Here is a 12,212-nt window from a genome sequence, read left to right on the forward strand (position 1 = left end):
GCTGTATCACTAAAGCATAAGTACTGTTTTTTAATAGTTTGGTGGGCACAATTATGTTTAGAAATTTTTGCAGGTCTTATATCTGATACTGTATATGTTAGGGTATAAGGTGGGAGGTAATGAGAAAGAGAAGAAAGGTAGGAGGGAAGTGAGGCCGAATGGTATCGATTGTAAAGGTCGAACGTTGGAAGGCAGGGAGCACATGTTAGGGGCTGGAAAGTGTACAAGAGAAGAAGGTGTAGGAGGGAGAGAGAGGGGGACCGAACGGTAGAAGGTGGGGAGCTATGTGACCGAACGGTAGAGGGAGGACGACCAGACCGAACGGTCGGGAACAGGGAGGTAGTTGGACGAGCGATAGAGGAGGGTGGACGACCAAACCGAACGGTCGTGAGAGGGAGGTAGTTGGACGAGCGATAGAGGAGGGTGGACGAGCAGACCGAACGATCGTGAGCAGGGAGGAAGTTGGATGAGCGGTAGACGAGGGAGGACGACTAGCTCCAGAATTGCTTCCCTCTGTTCTTAGCAGTTCTAGCTGTTCTTACCACTGTTTTCTCTCCACACAGGCAAAGGGGTGATACACCATCAATCGTAGATACTCCACCACCACGAAAAACGAAATCAGAGTTTTGATTCCGCCACCCATTGCATGTCGAAGATGAACAAGAATGCGACTTCTGCACTTCATTATCCATCACTTCGAATCAAAGAAAGAACGCGCACCCTCCCACTTCCGATTACATAATCTTCACCCACAAACACTGGCGCTTCGAATCAAAGAAAGAATGGGATTTTTTCCCTCACGCGAACCCTACTAGTAAGAACCCCCAATTTGTTTCCCCAATCTCAGTTGCATTTCTCAATTAAAGGGGCTGCGCTTAAAGTTTTTCAATTTTCCTAGTATGCCCTTACCCAAAAGTGATTATACCTCTGTTCCTTCTTCTTTATTTAATACAAAAATGCTTTTAAATGCCACGTCCGCTTAGTAACTGCAATCACCATGCCACGTAACCAATACTATAACGGTCGTTTGTCCAATTTAACGGCAGGTCTGTAATTGATTTAATTTTACAAAAACAAAGACTCAATTGATACGCCGAAAAGAAAGAGAACCTATTTGAAATTCATGACCAAAATAAGGACCTACAGAGACATTAAACCTAATTCAAATTAACCCTTACGAGGACTCAATTGGAATTCTAATAAAAAGGATTAAACTAGGAAAAACCCAACAACTAAAGGGTTTAAATCGATAATTTATTGAAGAGTTGTTTTCCTTATAAGGTGTGGAGGATATTTGGGTAAAAGAAAAGAAAAGGGTGTTGAGGGTTTAGGAAGAGTTGCCGAGGTGATATAAAAAGAGAGGGTTTTCTAACCAGGGTTTAAGCCTCATTTCATTTCTCAAGCTTCCTCTTTCACTCTGTTCTTACCATGTGGTCACTCCATCGAGCTTCACTTCGTCTCAGGTAACCAACCAACTCACTATCTTTCGTTCAGACACAGATTCTCCAAAATCCAACTCTCCTTTCTTCTCCACCATCTTATGATTAATGTTTAATCCTACTACACACTGCCTGATTGTATCAATTTTTGTGAACTAGGGTTCTCACCGCGATTAGGCTAATGATTATCCCAAACCGTTGATTTTATTTTTTGTGTTTTTTATCTGCTTCTGATTAGTTTATGCTTGTTTTTTATTGTGGTAGGAGCCAAAGGCTTAATGCGGGAGCTACCCGTGCTCCTTGTGTCAATTTAATGCCTACCACTTGTCTTGAAAACGAGTGTGGTATACACCAATCTCGTGACATCTCCTACGGTAGATTTCTGTCAGCTGATATGTTTTGCTCCACTGACCTTGCTTCCCTGAATTTTGCTGTTGACTGGCGCGGGATTTCCTCGCAAGCCGGTGCTAGCAGCACGAAAGAGGATGATGGTGAGCTGGAGGGTGAGAGTAATGATGAATCTGACGCGGACTTGTCTGATGGGGACGAGGAGAGTGAAAAACTACATGATGAGCTGGAGTTATCTGATGATGAGATTGGTCCAACCAAGAAACAATCACCAGGTAGACAAACTCAATCGGAACTATTCAAGGAAATTGTAAAAGCTCATGGTTTGTCGGTTGATTCTGCTCTCGATAAGTGGGTCGAACAAGGGAAAGAACTAGGTCGGAAGGAGATCATGTTGGCTGTGCGCAATCTTCGGAGGCGTAAAATGTATGGGAGGGCTCTCCAGGTAAATTAGTGAAGCTTTTATATGCCATCAATTTATCCAGTTAAACGTTTCGAATATTTTTCTTACAAATTTAGGTTGCCGTTGGCGTTTCAAGTTTATTGCTTGACATTTTCCACCCATTCTGCTTATCTTTCCTTGTTTATACCCTTGTGTTGTGACAGATTGCAAATCTTTTTCTTACATCCCTATGTTTTCTGCTACCAACCCTTTTCTGATATTTCCAGACGGACTTTATAAATATTTTTAATTTTGAATAGTTCTTTAAAGAACCTACACACGTTGTGAACACAAAGTAGATACCAAGCTCAATATCAAGTTTTAGTGTATTATGGTACTGAATTTTGGAGGAAGAGTTGGGGTGGTATAAATCAGTACGTTGATAGGACTGTGAAGTCTTGCAAGAAAGCATAGGATATGGACAGTTAGGACACAATTAGATATTGCTGTAACACTCATCAATGAAAAAATGATAGAGGTGATTTAAATGTCTAAAGGTATGTGAATATTGTGGTGGAAGTATTTCTAGGAATTTAATTTTAATTGAACGCAGTGCTATCATCTGATCTTGCAGTCAATCTGTTAGGACTTAGAGAGTATAGGAAAGGAGAAAAGGGAAACAGAACACTTAACTGTTAATCAGTTAAGTGAGGGGGCGGGAAAAGGCCTATATATTAGGACCCTTTATTGTTTCAGTTAGCCAGTTGTGTAGTTTGTATGTGTTGACCGGTCTTAGCACCAGGTGGAGGAGGTTAAGCTCCTAAGATACAGTGTATTCTTGATTCATTGTTGTGAATACCATTCATACTATTCCTTCTTTACAAGTTCTTGATTTTTGTGTTTGAGATAGAGAGAGAGCTTGTTAGGAATTCCTTCCCGAATCCCTAACAAAGTGGTCCGACCTGCCGGATCGGAGTGGGGGTGAAGGATCAAGAAGTAATCGAGAAAATGTCGGATTCCCATTTGGAGAGGGGTGTCGGATTCTTGGGGAAAGGAGCGTGATGGAAGGAAGAGACTATTCTTGGGAAAGGAGGATCAGCGAACAGAAAAGGGAGCTAGCAAAATGGAAAAAAAATATGCAAGAAATGCGGCAGGAAACTAGAGAACTCTTGCGAGTTCTTGGAGGAAGGGTGTGGACCCAGGAAAAGGGATTAGAAGGCAGTCCAGGGTCTGTAGATGAAGATCAACATTCTGTTAACGAGAATCAGAGGAGAAGGGAATGCTCGGAGGAGGAACTGGATGAAGACCGAAGAGACGTCCAACCTAACTGGGGAAAAAGGGTAGAACTACCCACTTTCGAAGGGTTTGATCCGTTGGGGTGGGTCTCTAAGGCAGATACGTTCTTCGAGTTGCAAGGGGTGGCAGAGGAGGAAAAGGTGCGCCTAGCTGACATCAGTATGGAGGGAAGCGCTGGCTACTGGTTCAGAGCCTGGAAGGAGAAAGCCAAGAATCGTTCTTGGGAAGGTCTGAAGGGGGCAGTGGTGGTGCGATTTGGAGAACGGAACGGGGTACCATCTTTGAAAGGGTGGCGGCCAGTAAGCAGTCGGGAACCGCGGAAGAATACTTCCCAGCATCGAACGTGAACGATCGTACAGTCAAAACGGTCTACTAGTCATTGGCCGAGCAATCCGAGGCCATAGAAGACCAGTCGTCTTGGGGACGAACAAGCGGTGAGGTGACACGGTCGAAGGCCGAGGCCAATCACCCAGGTCGATCGGGAGCCGCCAAGAGTGTGGGGTCAGTTTGGAATAGGCACGGTCTGCCAGGGAACCGAACGGTATTGGTCATTAAAGAACAAACGGTTGCATGCAAGGGGAGGAGCCGAACGGCATAAAGATATGGAGAAGAGAACCGCACGGTAGAGGACTATTGGATCCGAACGTGAGGGAACTGCTGGAACCGAACGGTCTGCCAGGGAACCGAACGATATTGGTCAATAAAGAACGAACGGTTGCATGCAGGGGAGGAGCCGAACGGCATAAAGATATGGAGAAGAGAACCGCACGGTAGAGGACTGTTGGCATATTGATGAGTTGCAAATGTTTTTAGTGGCACATTTTTTCCTTCAGTTGATATTAAATAGGCAATGTTTTGCACGGAGTGTTTTGTTCCATTAATGTGTTCTTTGTTGTGGTAATAACTATGGTATCTGTTTAATTTACGAATTGACGTTGATAATGTATAATAACCTTTTTTAAGTTTCTGGTTTTTCAATATAATGCTTTATGCTTTAATGTTTTCTTTATTGGATTTGTAGCTCTTTCAGGGGTTAGAGTCGAACAAGAAGCTTGAATTTGGTGAGAGAGATTATGTTTCTAAACTCGATTTGATTGCCAAGTTACGTGGCCTCCAAAAGGCAGAGAAATACATTGAGAGTGTTCCAGAATCTTTTAGAGGTGAGCTATTATACCGAACGCTGCTGGCTAACTGTGCTGGTCAGAACAATATGATGGCAGCTGAGAGAATATTCAACAAAATGAAGGACTTGGATTTTCCACTTACAACATTTACATGTAACCAGTTGCTGCTTTTGTACAAGAAGTTGGACAAGAAGAAAATAGCTGATGTGTTACTACTGATGGAAAAAGAGAATGTCAAACCTTGTATCTTTACTTACAGAATCTTATTAGACGTGAAGGGCCAGTCTAATGATATTGCTGGAATGGAGCAAGTACTGGAGACAATGAAGGTGGAAGGGATTGAGCCAGACATCCAAATTCAGGCACTCTTGGCTAAACATTACACCTCAGCTGGGCTTAATGAAAAGACTGAAACTGTACTGAAGGAGATAGAAGGTGAAAACTTGAAAGAAAATCGGTGGCAATGTGCAACATTAATTGGTCTTTATGCAAATCTGGGAAAGGCCGATGAAGTGGAGAGAATTTGGAAGGTTTGTGAATCAAAGGCTGGGATTGATGACTGCCTTGCTGCAGTTGAAGCTTGGGGAAAGTTAAAGAAAATTGATGAAGCTGAATCAATTTTTGAGAGGGCGTCAAAGAAATGGAAACTTAATTCCAAGAACTACTCAGTTCTTCTGATGGTTTATGCAAATAATAATATGCTAAAGAAGGGTAAGGATCTTGTTAAGCGAATGGCAGATAGCGGGACCAATATAGGCCCTTTGACCTGGAATGCACTTGTGAAACTGTATATCCAAGCAGGTGAAGTTGAAAAGGCAGACTCTATATTGCTGAAGGCAATCCATCGGTATAATGTGCAACCAATGTTTAGCACCTATATGGCTGTTTTATGGCAGTATGCAAAAAGGGGTGACGTCCACAACTCGGAGAAGATTTTTCATGCAATGAGAAATTCTGGTTATACATCTCGAATAAGTCAGTTCGAAGCTCTGATACAGGCGTATATAAACGCCAAGGTTCCAGCTTATGGTATTAGAGAGAGGATGAAAGCTGATAACATATTTCCCAACAAATTAGTGGCTAACCGGTTGGTTCAAGTTGACGCATTTAAGAAAAATGCACTTTCCGATTTACTTGATTGAGAAAATTGGTACATTCGGTATTCTCTGACAGTTGTTTCTACTCTTTCAATGCAAGTATTATATTGTTCGTTAGTTGAATTGCAGATTGCATAATCCAAAGTTTGAATGTTTTGTCTTATACTGCTATCAGCATATATTAATACTTAGGTCCTGGTTTTATGATTCTATATCGTCCATTGGTTGTGAAGCTTTCTTTTTTAATTAGACGCTACAATCTTTTTACACATAGGATAGCATGACAGTAGGTAAATGCTTTTCGTAATACCATTTATAGTATCTAGTCGAAACCAAAAAAATGTTTAATATTAGCATATTCAAACTTGATATTTTTCGGCCAAGAAATTTTAGTCAGTTGTTATAAGCTTTCTGCTATCATATACGATTCATTTTGGTGAATTTTATGTAGTGCAATCATGACTTTAAAATATCAATTATAATTTGGTTTTTGAGAATCGAATTCTTTGATTTTTTATTTTTATCTTTATTTTGAATTTTATTAAAATACAAAAAGGAAAAATAAGGAAATTATAAGTTTTCGTACGGAGAAGATATGTATTTATATGTTTGAATTTTTTTTCATGTTTTTTAACTTCGTATAGTTTTCAATTTATTTAAATTGTTAATTTTCAAAATTTAATTTATTAAATATTAGAAGTTGAAAATAAAAACTAGGAAAGAAAAATTGTGTAAATATTTATATATTTGTAATTTTTTTTGTTTAATTTCAATTTCTTTGTGTGTCAATACGTGTAATTCGTTAAATTGAATAAAAAAATTTTGTATTTCAGTTATATGTTTTTAATTTCATTAATACAATAACTCAAATTAAAAAAAATTATAAAAATTAAAAACAATTTTATATATACATATAAACATATCATTTCACAAAATCATATAATAAATAATTCGAAAAAAATTATTTCAAAAGTATAATTTAACAAAGGTTTAATCATTCACTAAGTCCCTATTTTCGCATGGAATCTCAATTTCGTCCCTTTCTTTCTGAAAATATCAATTGGGTCCCAATTTTATGAAAATTGCAACAAATAGATCCTTTCCGTTAAATAGTGTCAAACGGCGTTACAGTGTGTGTGACGTGGCACGCTGTACTCTGACGTGGATGACTGAAGAATCTTTCGTTTTCCTCTTCCTCTTTTTCTTTCTTTTCTTTATCATTTTCTTCCTCCTTCATCCAACTCGTCATTATCTGTATTATCATTTTCTTCCTCCTTCATCCAACTCGTCATTATCTGTATCATCATCCTAACTTCCGACTTCCAAGGTTCTCTTCTCTGAACAATGACTTCTCTTGGAAACACGAAAAGTTTGGTTCCATACATGAACAACAAAGACTGTTCTCAAGGGTTTTGCAGCTTGTATTGTCCACAGTGGTGTTATGTAATCTACCCTCCTCCTCCTCCCTTCGAATTTCCCGCTGATGATTCAAGTCCAAATTTCTCTCCTCTAGTAATCGCTGTCATTGGGGTCTTGGCCAGTGCTTTTCTTCTTGTGAGTTACTATACCTTAATATCCAAGTACTGTGGCAGCAGAGAATCTTCACAAAGCGAAGATCACAAAGAAAACGTTGAATTGGAAGATGATCACAGCCAACATCCACCAACCATTACATATAACCACATACCTCATTCATCTCCAATACCCACCGTGACCCAACCACCTCACCTTCTTCCTCCATTTTCATCATCCAACTTCAAATTCAAATTCAATCATCTTCAACTCTCACAAGAAAAACCCATTCACTCAACAAAACCATACCCTCCAAAACCAATTCACCCCAACAAACAGAAAACCAAATATGCTTCAGCTGATTCCTCCATTCTGTCAACGCCCACAACCTATATCCATCCATTAACCACTAAGAATCCCAAAGACCAGGGTTGCCGTTTGTACCAGGGGGATCCGAGACCGTGGCGGCCCGGGTGGCGTTGTCGGCGGAGTCGTGGACCGGATAGAGGATCCCCTGTGGAGGTCGTTTCGTCGTGGCGGCTGGATCGGGGCTCGGCAGTGGCAGCAGTGGCCAGATCTGACGGTGCGGCCCCTGACAGTCTCGGAGGCGGCGGCAGCCAGTATCAATCCGGTGCAAACCTCCCGCGCGAGAAGAAGAGAAAGGGAGCTTGGAGCGGCGGCCGGCGGTGGCTTCGTCCATGGGCATCGGAAGTGGCGACGACGCTGGCTGGAGTGCGGTGGCCATTTCCGGTTGGGACGCCGGCGAGCTGCTGGGAGAAGAAAGAGACCCTGGGTCTCTCTTTGGTCTGGCGCGGAGAAGAACGGGAAAATACTGCTACTGCTGCTTGAATCAACACGTCAGATAACACGTCAGAGTACAGCGTGCCACGTCACACACACTGTAACGCCGTTTGACACTATTTAACGGAAAGGATCTATTTGTTGCAATTTTCATAAAATTGGGACCCAATTGATATTTTCAGAAAGAAAGGGACGAAATTGAGATTCCATGCGAAAATAGGGACTTAGTGAATGATTAAACAAATTTTAAACATATAAAAACATATCTTCCCGTTACAAAAAAAAATTATAATTTCTTTATTTTTTCTTCTATCTAAATATGGAACACAGTAATATGTGTTAAGCTGGGAAAAAAACATAATTTCTCTCGCTTTCTCCTGGGCTCTGTTCTTATGATGTGGACCCTCCGACGAGCTTCTCTTTGTCTCAGGTAACCAACCAACTCACTCTCTTTCATTCAGACACATATTCTCCAAATTACATTCAACACCAACTCTCCTTTCGTCTCCACCATCTTATGATTAAAGTTTAATCCTTCTGCGCACTGCCTGATTGTATCAATTTTTGTGAACTAGGTTTCTTAGTGCCTTTAGGCTAATGATTCTACCGAACTGTTGCTTTTATTTTTGTTTTTGCATCACAATCTGATTAGTTTATGCTTGTTTTTTTACTGTGGTAGGAGCCAAAGGCTTAATGCGGGAGCTACCCGTGCTCCTTGTGTCAATTTAGTGCCTACCACTTGTCTTGAAAACGAGCGTGGTATACACCAGTATCTTGACATCTCCTACGGTAGGTTTCTGTTAGCTGATGTGTTTTGCTCCACGGACATTGCTTCCCTGAATTTTGCTGTGGACTGGCGCGGGCTTTCCTCGCAAGCCGGAGCTAGCAGTACGAAAGAGGATGATGGTGAGCTGGAGGGTGGGAGTAATGATGAATCTGACGCTAGAATTTTGTTAAGATTCTTAATATAAAAGAACTTACAAAAGATATATAATTTAACAAAAAAAAATTGTTAAGACTCTATAAAAAATATTTCTTAAGAACTTATGAATCCTGACCTTTGTCTTCCATGATGAATTGTGTACTATAATTCAACTTCTGGCTAGAAGGCAATGTTTACTATGATATAAGATATATGTAAAAGTATATATTGAGTATTTTTATTATAATTTTTTAAAATTACTTTTTATTTTACATTTTGTAGTTTTGTTATATCATTTTCAAAATATGCAGATTCACTTCTATAATATAAAACTAAGTTACACATTATGATGTTTACACAAGGATAAGATCATTTCATCAATGAATGGATTACTCTTTGTAACATCCCAAAATACAGTAATCACTATAATTCAGAATTAATTACAATTAACAGTAATCACAAACAGTCTTTACATTAAAACTGGATTGAAAAGCCTAACGGCATCAGTACAGAGGACGCGTGTAAACGCATACAATGAAACCAAGAGTGAACGCTCTTAAATATATAAACTAACGTTTACCAAAATACAAGCAGAGATGATTAAGACGAACGGCCTTACAAAATAGGTGGCCGAACGTTATAACTATGCTAACATATACAGCCTAAAATCAAACGAGCACTCTAAGGCTCGACCTTTACTTCAACTTCAACCAGATTGGAGTCGTCCAAATTTTCTTCCTCCAGCATTGCTTCAAGGGATGCACCACCATCTGCTCACATCCACAACGGATGATCATTGCATTTGACAAGACGGAGTATACATGTACAGTAGACAACACAATGGAAATGCAAGGGTAAGCTTATAATATTTAATTTATCCAATTAACACATACAGTCATAATTCAATTCAAGCATACAACATGTAACTTATCATAAAATTAGCATATCAATATACATATAAGACAGACCGTCCGGACCGTATGAACCATGTAGTTACAAGCGTCCTTGCACCCGAGTGGTGTAGTAACTGATCATTCCCCAGCTGCCACTCGAGGTTAACCCTATCTGCCCGAAGTACTCAATGGACTAGGGTCTCCTGCCATTCCCACGCATGAATACCCCCTTCTACTTGAAGAGGCGTATCACGGAATATCAGGATGGACTGCGAGGCTTAACTTATCCAGGTTCATACTTTACCATTCAATATTTCACACATCTGAGACGTTCCTCCTTGGAACGCTCGTTAAAATCCATTTCCAATAATTCTTTCAAAGTATCATTCTCCCATAATAACAAGTTCCCTTTATTCACATTCTCATTCTCTGTTCCATTCTCATATATTAACAACAGGCATCCTTTAACCAAATAAGAACGAACTTATTACAGTGCATTTGACTTCACGCTTCTGAACAAAAGAAACGAACTATAGTCCACTTACGGACGTTAAGAATACTAAAATAGTTTAAATGGGATTGAGTTTAGAAAATCAGAGTAATACTTAGAAAATATTGAGTACAAAGACTTTAGGTTGAATTAAGAGAATAAATATCTTACAGAATAACTCAGATAAGGAATAGCTTGGATAAATAACCAGAGAAGTTAAAGTACAGAAAACAACTCTTACTGTAAATGAACGAACGTTCAGAAATAACCGTGGACGAACGCCAGATACGTTCGCTCAGAATTCAATAATAAGGACGAGCGTTCAGTTTGAAACCGAACCCTGCTTTGGACGAACGCTAGGTCAATGACCGAGCACAAATCAGAACGAACGCTGGATACAAACCGAGCGCTATTTAGGACGAACGCTTCGGTATAAGACCGAACGCCAATTCAGACAAACGTTCAGTATAAGGGCGAACGCTCTATAGAACGATCGTTCGACATAAGGCCGAACGACATTAAGGAAGAACGCTCGACATGAGGCCGAACGTCACTGAGGACGAACGTTCGACTTAAGGCCGAACGTCACGTATTTGCAAAGTTTCAAATATTTATCTAAGCTGAGCTGAAACGAACGCTCATTCACTAAATTGGGGACGCTCGTTCTCGAGCAGAATTCATTCCAAATGAACGAATTCCAACTAAGTTATTTTGCTGAACCCCGAACGGTCTATGACCGTACAGGGACGAGCGTCACTTATCAGAGGGGAGATTAAAATTCCAGATTTCTCAAGTTTAACAGAACTTTCCAGATTTCAAATTTATAACTTTATAACTTTCATTCCAGATTTAATTCATCGCTAACATCATTCTCATACAGATTTCAACATTTTAATCATTCCAACTCTACCATAATCATACTCCATTCATACGTAATCAAATCATCATGCATTTCAAACCACCAACAATATATACAATCCACGCAAACAATGATCGTTCATGACAGATAAATCAAAATCAGAAAACCAGATTCCATAACAGTGGTCAATCATACAGCTCAAACATCATGCAGTTCATACATGCACAATAACAGTGATCATCCATACAACTCAAATCTTATATTCTTCATTCATGCAACTCAGATCATTCAACATACAGTATAAATTAAACACATAAGCTTCCCTTACCCGGATTTAAATTCAAGCTTGTTCTAGATGTATAAAAATGGCTTCGTCCAACTACGTTTTGCTTAGGATTCTTGACTCTTCCAGAACCAAATCTAACCACAGATTACAGAACACTTAGAATACCAGTTTGCATGCAACTAAAACTCTATTTTTCCAGAACCTAAGGACGAACTACGAAAGGGACTTACCAGTGTCAGTCTTTGAAGCTGTTCGGTCCAATGGATAGCTCTTAGTGCAGTGGGTGTTCCTACGGTGCTGAAAACGTGATTGGAGAAGAAACGTAAGGATTACAGTAGAGAGAAGTTTAGGGTTTTTAGAGAGAAGTTGGAGAAGATGAAAGGGTGAGTTCAGAGGTTGAAGATGAGTTCGTGCAAGTGAGAGAGAGTTTTCGAAAAGTCTGGTTTTGTTAAACCAACGTTTAATTGGAAGAACGTGTCACAGGTTGCCACATGCACACCAAACTCTGATTTAGAAGATTCCAACGTGACAAGTGGCGTGTGTGCATGCAGAGTTTAGTGCGTTTTAATGTTTCAGAGAATGATGAGCGTGGTGCTTCGTGCACGTCAGACAGAATTGTGATCAGATTAGGAAGTGGGTTTTAAATGGCTGGGAATGAGGTGGCAAGCATTAAGGGTGAGATGTCAGGATTAACTTAAGCTAATTATTAAGGGTCTCACATTCTCCCTAACTACAAAAATTTTCGTCCTCGAAAATTTATAAC

The 12,212-nt window shown here is 39.9% G+C and overlaps 1 pseudogene; it reads left to right on the plus strand.

Moving 5' to 3' along the window:
* The first annotated feature begins 1,428 nt into the window (after positions 1–1,428).
* On the plus strand, positions 1,429–5,761 carry LOC148200042 (pentatricopeptide repeat-containing protein At1g80270, mitochondrial pseudogene; annotated as a pseudogene).
* The last annotated feature ends 6,451 nt before the right edge of the window (positions 5,762–12,212 follow it).

The sequence above is a fragment of the Vigna umbellata genome, chromosome 4 (assembly GCF_029865625.1).
Source record: "Vigna umbellata cultivar VRB3 chromosome 4, Vumbellata_1.0, whole genome shotgun sequence".
NCBI classification, from domain to species: domain Eukaryota; kingdom Viridiplantae; phylum Streptophyta; class Magnoliopsida; order Fabales; family Fabaceae; genus Vigna; species Vigna umbellata.